At 41.2% G+C, this 6618-nt stretch overlaps 1 pseudogene; it reads right to left on the bottom strand.

The window, feature by feature from the left end:
* Nucleotides 1–3545: 3545 nt before the first annotated feature.
* LOC109199107 (sodium/calcium exchanger 2 pseudogene) lies at nt 3546–5540 on the bottom strand (annotated as a pseudogene).
* Between the last annotated feature and the right edge of the window lie 1078 nt (nt 5541–6618).

Genomic DNA, 6618 nt, shown 5'->3' with positions numbered 1-6618 from the left:
GTGAGGCGACCATCACTACTTATTAATCTGCAAAAAGTTTCACTGTATTTATGAGTCGAGACATGAAAATGTCCTCTAAGTTTCAGATTACAGGTGTTTGATAGCTGGATGACTCGATGAATCACTGACTTTGATTGTTATATTGTTCAGTTATAAAATAATGACTCAGACACGTTGAACCTTGAAAATAAATAAACTATATTTAAATAAGGTCAACTTCACTTGATTAAAGACCTTCGTTTTCTTTCAGGAACACGTTACACCTCATGCCATGATTCAAAACCGAGTTTTTTTCTAAGATTTTTTTTCTTGCATTTCATAAAGAAAACCTTAAATATCATCTTCAGTTAATTTATTACAGTATCGAATAAATGTATATGTCTATCACATGACATTGTAGTAATTTCAGTCAATATTTCCCTACAAAGATTCAGGCAGAGAGAAATTTTCATCATCACAGGAAACGACTTCACAAAGAGACACACTGAAGAGAGCAAGACCTGGGAGGGGAGGAGAGGAGGCTGAACACAAACACAGACACTGAAATATCATACACCAAAAAACAAAAAGATGACCTGGGATGTAGCCTGGACCCAGCACAGCAGGATCTCTTTTCACAGCTTCTACAGAAACAGGTGAGGAGGAGACTGACTCCAGGAATGGCGCTTGTTTGTGTTTCTGCTCAGTCTGTCTGAACCGAGCTGTGGTTGTGCGTGTCACACTTGCTCACTTTATTTCACAAGAAGACTCAGATGTTTTGAAATCCTACTGTGGGAATCGATCCGACAGAATAACCTACAGGCATCCATCACAGTAGACCATGCTGCTATAACGTACGTACACCGGGCTTCATCATGCATGTGCAGGGGAACACAGGAGGGAAGCAAACATGGATGCACACTGGGAAGGATCAGGTAAGGAGGGAGGCTGAAAAGAGCTGGGGGTGGGGCATTACATCTAGCTACAGAACAGCGAAGGCCAAAGGCCGACAGTTAGTACAGAAGTTGTGGAAACATGGACATTGTCCGGACATTGTAGACAGTCTGTTTTTGGCTCCTGGGCCACACCGAGGTCACAAATGCACACATGTGGAGGTGATCGCTCTGTTCCTGCTGGTGCTGGTCATTACACAAGATTCAGCAGACCTCTGCATGTGTGTGTGTGTCATATCTATGTTGGTCCCACCTGGTGGTTTGAGTGAGTAAACTACTGTTCAGGGGATTGTTTGAACCTCACACACAACAAACCTGCCTCACAGCCACGCTAATATCTACAAAACTTCAGCTCACAACAGCCTGAGACTGACAATTATACTGGCAATGTTCCACACTGTTCTTTATGTAACATGCTACTACACTCAAAGTTCCTCCGTCACAAGGACACATGAAGAAGTGTACACTGCGGAGGTTATGACAAACACTGCGCAGAAAAAAAGACACGGACTGACTCGAACAATGTAAGCTGCAGCGGAACCTTTTCTCGTATTGCACATTGAAACCTAATGCTCAAAAAACTCCAAACTGTTCTCCTCAAGGACTGCAGCACATCTATGCTTAGAGAATAATCTTCTATAAATAAATAAATATATAATTATCTACTAACATGAAAAACAAAGACACAAATGATTAGCGGACCATCTATTTCAGTAAATTAGATGCTTTAAAGTTGTTATGATGCCACTACTACACCGTTAAAGGGAGATTCTCACTGTGGAAAATATATCAAAGTCAACCACTAAATTCAGACACCATGTAGTCTACATACCAGCTTTATACACTGAAACTATCCTAAAGTTGTTTAGAAATACAAAATAATCTACCTTGGCTACATCTGCAAGGAAAAAGATACAAAACTGGATTTTAGAAAGTTTACAAAGTTAGTCAGGGTTAACCAATCAAATCCTTTTCAAATTATCATGTTTAACAACAATAATAAAGAGTTCCACTTGTATAGCACTTATCATCTGTGGGTGAGAGGTTTATAATGCAATGTCCTCAAAGAAATATATTTAATGGGACTGAAATTAGGCAGTTATAATAATAAATAATAATGATAATAATTAAAGCTTCTAGTCATTATTATTATATAAGACAATCTTACTGCTGTTTGTTGTGACATTTTTCACCACGCGCTTTCCTGCTCATGCATCTCAGTGCTGAACATAGTAGCCCTGAAGTGCCAGCGTGGAAATGTCGAAACGAATTAGAGCGTGTTCGCAACCATCCAGTGTTTTATGGTGTATTTAGCAGCCGGGTTTCTTCAGTAGCTTGTGAACATTTGTTCCAAGTCTGCCATGCAATACTGAGCAACACATGCATGCCTTGCAGAGCCATGTTTCCTGCTTGTGGCACTATGATTGATGTGCTGCTCCCGTGTAGACATCCTCGTTTCAGGTAGACCCTCTGTCTTTAATCAGAACTTCTTTTTGTTATTACAAACGATGCGCTGGCTTTCCATAAGAAGGAAAGTAAATTTTAACATGTTTGGTACATGTGCTCTAAGCAGACATGAATAGACAACATGATGGTCACCTGGATCTGGTGTTATCCGAACCAGTGGAAACACGAGACAGTTCTCCCTTCGTATATTGCACAGTAACCACTTAAGAATGATGGAGGAAAGATAGCACAACACAGTGGTTTTAGTTACGTTAAATAAAGTGCAGCCTGGGCAGTTTGTACAGCAGAAATCTTGAATACTAGATTTTTACTTGAGCTTCCCTTAAGGCATTCTTTGGTTGCTATCTTAAAGCATTAGTGGCTGTAGACTACAGTCCTGCAGCCTAATTAATGTGTAGATTATAGCTTTTCCTAACAAACGCTGCAGACCGGATGCTGATGATGGCAATCAGCAACTTTAGAGACTTATTTTGAGAGTAAACTAACACTGTTGAGTCTTGTTAACCACCCGTACATGTTTGTCTGCCCATGCTGCTGTCACTTAAGATAAAGGAATGGACGAGTCTGCCACTAACAGTAACACAGCGATGGCTGACTGCAGCTCATCAGCCCATCTGACTGCCTCAGACAAAGTTTTTAAATGACACTGCACACATCAGGAGTGTGTGAGCGCATATTTGGTCCTTCAGGAGAGGAAAATGTCTTTTGTTCCTCCCGGACCAAACGGCTTCTTCTGTTTTATACAGGAAGATTTACATCAAGGACTAGCTGACAGTTTCTGTTCACCGAGTCGACACAAAAACACAGGATGTAATTTACAGGTGGATAATTAGGCTGGTTATTCCCTTTTTCATGCATGTACATGACATATAATGTGAAGATGCTCTGTACATGGCTATACATGCAAAAACTAATCCTTCAGCTTTATATGCAAGCCCTGTCAGAGGCTGTGGTCCGGTAAAGAGATAGTACAAGATGTTCTTTAGTCAGTGTTACACTTATGCGCTTCTTATTTACTTGTTTTGGTTGCTAAAACTTTTATTTTCCACTTAGCATGTCGCTAAAACTAAAGCCGCTGACATTTGTAATATTTGCAACTACCAGTGTTCCAGCCTGTGCAATGAAAATCATCGAAGCTTTGCTGACAGCGACAGTAGAAACCTGGCATTTCTGTCTCTGCATCCTTTTGTGTGGCAGCCTGCCCTGTGAAATTACTACACTCTATATGTACAACGGTTTGTACTATTTACAGCGCGTGTGGAGAGCCACCTTCAGCTATACTGCGTATTAGACAAGCATCACCACTATACAAGAACCTCTAGTAGTAAACAAATGTAATGTTGTTGTAAACATTCGACTCCTTATTTGATGCAGTGCTCCTCCACTTCCTCAGTGAAGAAACATGAAGCTGCAGAGTTGATGGTTTGAATGAGAGACTAAAGGAAAACAAAGGTATTTTTCCTTCAATGCTCACAGGTTTGTGATCCGTCTCAGTGGTCTGATCCTGGAAGTGAGCTCCTCAACCCAAAATAAACACACCTGGCTTTAAAGTGAATAAAGCAGCACTCCTCTGACTGACCTGACCTTCTTTTCACCTCTGAATCTCCCGTCACAGTCATTCTCTGTCACTCTCCGTCTGCTCCCCGTTAACTATCCGCAGTAACCTTTCGTTTTCACGCTCTCACCCTCCAAAAATACTTCCTCTTAACCCTCATCTTCCAAGTAACAATGAATGTGTTTAAAATGCGCTGTTTACACATGCTTAAATGTAGTGTTTGTGAACATGTATCTGAAGCCCTATTAACCAGATGAATCTTACACTTGTTTTGTGTTAAACCGTGGACTAAATGGACTGAGAGTCAACGATTTTGTGTGTGCTGCTGTGCAAAATTCTTCTGGAACATTCTTCATCTCCTCTTTAAAAGCCGTTGATGTGACAGTAGGCCTCTAGGCTGGAGAAGAGGATGTAGAGGAACCACAGACCCAGGAACAGGAGGGTGGTCAGGAGGCGGGACACTTTCGGGCCGCCAAGCTCTCCGCCGATGGAGGGCCGGCGTCTGAACAATAGCACGGACATGCAGATGAACGTGAAGATGGTGAAGAGCGTGACGGAGAACGCCAGTGATCCAGGATCCACCCGGAACTCCTTTCCTTTAATTCTCCAGTACACGGCGGCCACTGACCATGCCACTCCGATCCCCAGGAACACGTTGACTGCGTTGCTGCCAGTGACATTTCCAACCGATGCGTCGGCATGCTGGTCTTGTATGGCAGCCACTTTGCTAGCAAAGGTGTCTGGAGAAGGAAAAGGTGGAAAATGTGAGTCACACACCTTCACACCCCAGAAATTTTTTAAATAGAAAGCAATTAGATGATTCCAAAGAGACAAACAATGACCAAAAAGATACAAAAACAACTGCAAAGGTACAAATGATTGACAGAAAGTCAAAGCAACTACAGAGAGATCCAAATTACTTTAAAGAGGCGCAAAGCTTGTGTCCAGTAAGATGACTGAAAATGATTGAAATGATTCAGAGACACAAAAAACAATTAAAAAGATGCAAAATGACAAAGAGACATAAAATGGCCAGAAAGAGCAACAAACCACCTAAAATCACACAAAAGATACAAATAGATGATTATAAACAGATGCAAAATGATGCAAAATGACTGAAGGACACAAAACAACTACAAAGTTACAAAGTGACACTACATGCACTCATAAATCTGGTATTCTCCCATAATCCATCCAATACTCAAACAATCAAATCATCCACGCTCCTTTCTGCCTTTTCTTGCTCTCACACAGTGAAACGGGACATTTACTCACCTGGAATGGAAGTTCCAGCGCCACAAACACCACGGCGGTCACAGTGTCCCGCAGCCCCACGGTGCAGCCGAAATGCGATGCCAAATCCCGATGATGGCGGTGAGGAGCCCGATGGCGCTGATGGACACGAAGAAGCAGGCCCAGCCGTTCCAGTACTCTGTTGGCGGGACGCAGGCAAACAGAACCTTCCAGAAGACGGTGAGGAAATGCATGACGTAGTCGTAACAAGATGGAAGGCGCTCCTCACGACCTTCCTCCTCGTCATCATCGCCATCACCTGGAGGAGCCAAACACACAGTGATATTTTTTACAAGTTACAAACAGCACGGAGGTCATACTACTCAGAGTACTCAGGGGTTTGGACACAGTAGTGACCTGGGTTTGAACCGTCACGAGGAAGGACTTTTTGATTCTGTAGGTGATGTGTGGGATTTATGTCCTGCCAGTTTCATGGCGTGGCAGGATATTAATCCCATAAATGTTCTGTTGTAGTCGTAGCTCTCTAACCCTGAAGTGACCAAACTATTATAGCACCTTAAAGGACAGAGCGGTCTTTGACTTTTGCACAGGAATACTTTTAAAAATCTTTATCATACTTTTACTGGTCCTTTACCTATTACATATTTCTAAATCATCTCTTACTTCATACAAACCCGATTGTCCTTGTTTTGTGGGAAAAAAAATCTTTTATTTAACATAACAAAACACAATGAAATCAAAACCCATCATGGCAAAAACACAACATTTTTCATTATCCACTCCATAACAGGGGCTAATTCCTGTAAAAAGCTATGAAAAGTTGTAATTAATGATATAGGAAACATTTTATAATAAAAATATCACAGCTACACATGGAAATATGCTTCAAGAATACAGTTAACTGACTGTCTGCAGAGATCTGTTGCTTCCACTAGATGGTGGCCTTCACTTACAAATCTGACCTCCACCGACCTGACCCTTCATGCCTGAAAAAGGCGGCTATTTAAATATTAGATTTATTATTTTTATTACACTACAGACTAGAAGCATGCTAATATGTTTTACTGATTGGAGGAGCAGTTTACAGCAACATTTGGTGCTTTGTTTTTAGGGATTGAATTACGTCTAATTCAAGCATCTTTTTCTCCTTTAGCATAATTTAGCTGGAATGTTATTACGGTTTTACATTTCAGTTAAATCACACTGTCACACAGAACTCAATGACAGACTGACAGATTGGTGTTCCATAAGAACAGATGACTATTTTCCTCAATGTGTTTTTTCTATAAAACATTTACAGATCAATGCCTTTGGAAGTGACACAATAAAACAACAACATTACAAGCTAGCAGTTTTTGCGCATATGACATGCTGTAGATGCTGTCTGAATACAATAAGAGGAAACACACT

The sequence above is a fragment of the Oreochromis niloticus genome, unplaced genomic scaffold (genome assembly GCF_001858045.2).
Source record: "Oreochromis niloticus isolate F11D_XX unplaced genomic scaffold, O_niloticus_UMD_NMBU tig00007297_pilon, whole genome shotgun sequence".
Lineage (NCBI taxonomy): Eukaryota > Metazoa > Chordata > Actinopteri > Cichliformes > Cichlidae > Oreochromis > Oreochromis niloticus.
This window is presented reverse-complemented; position numbering and strand designations above follow the sequence as displayed.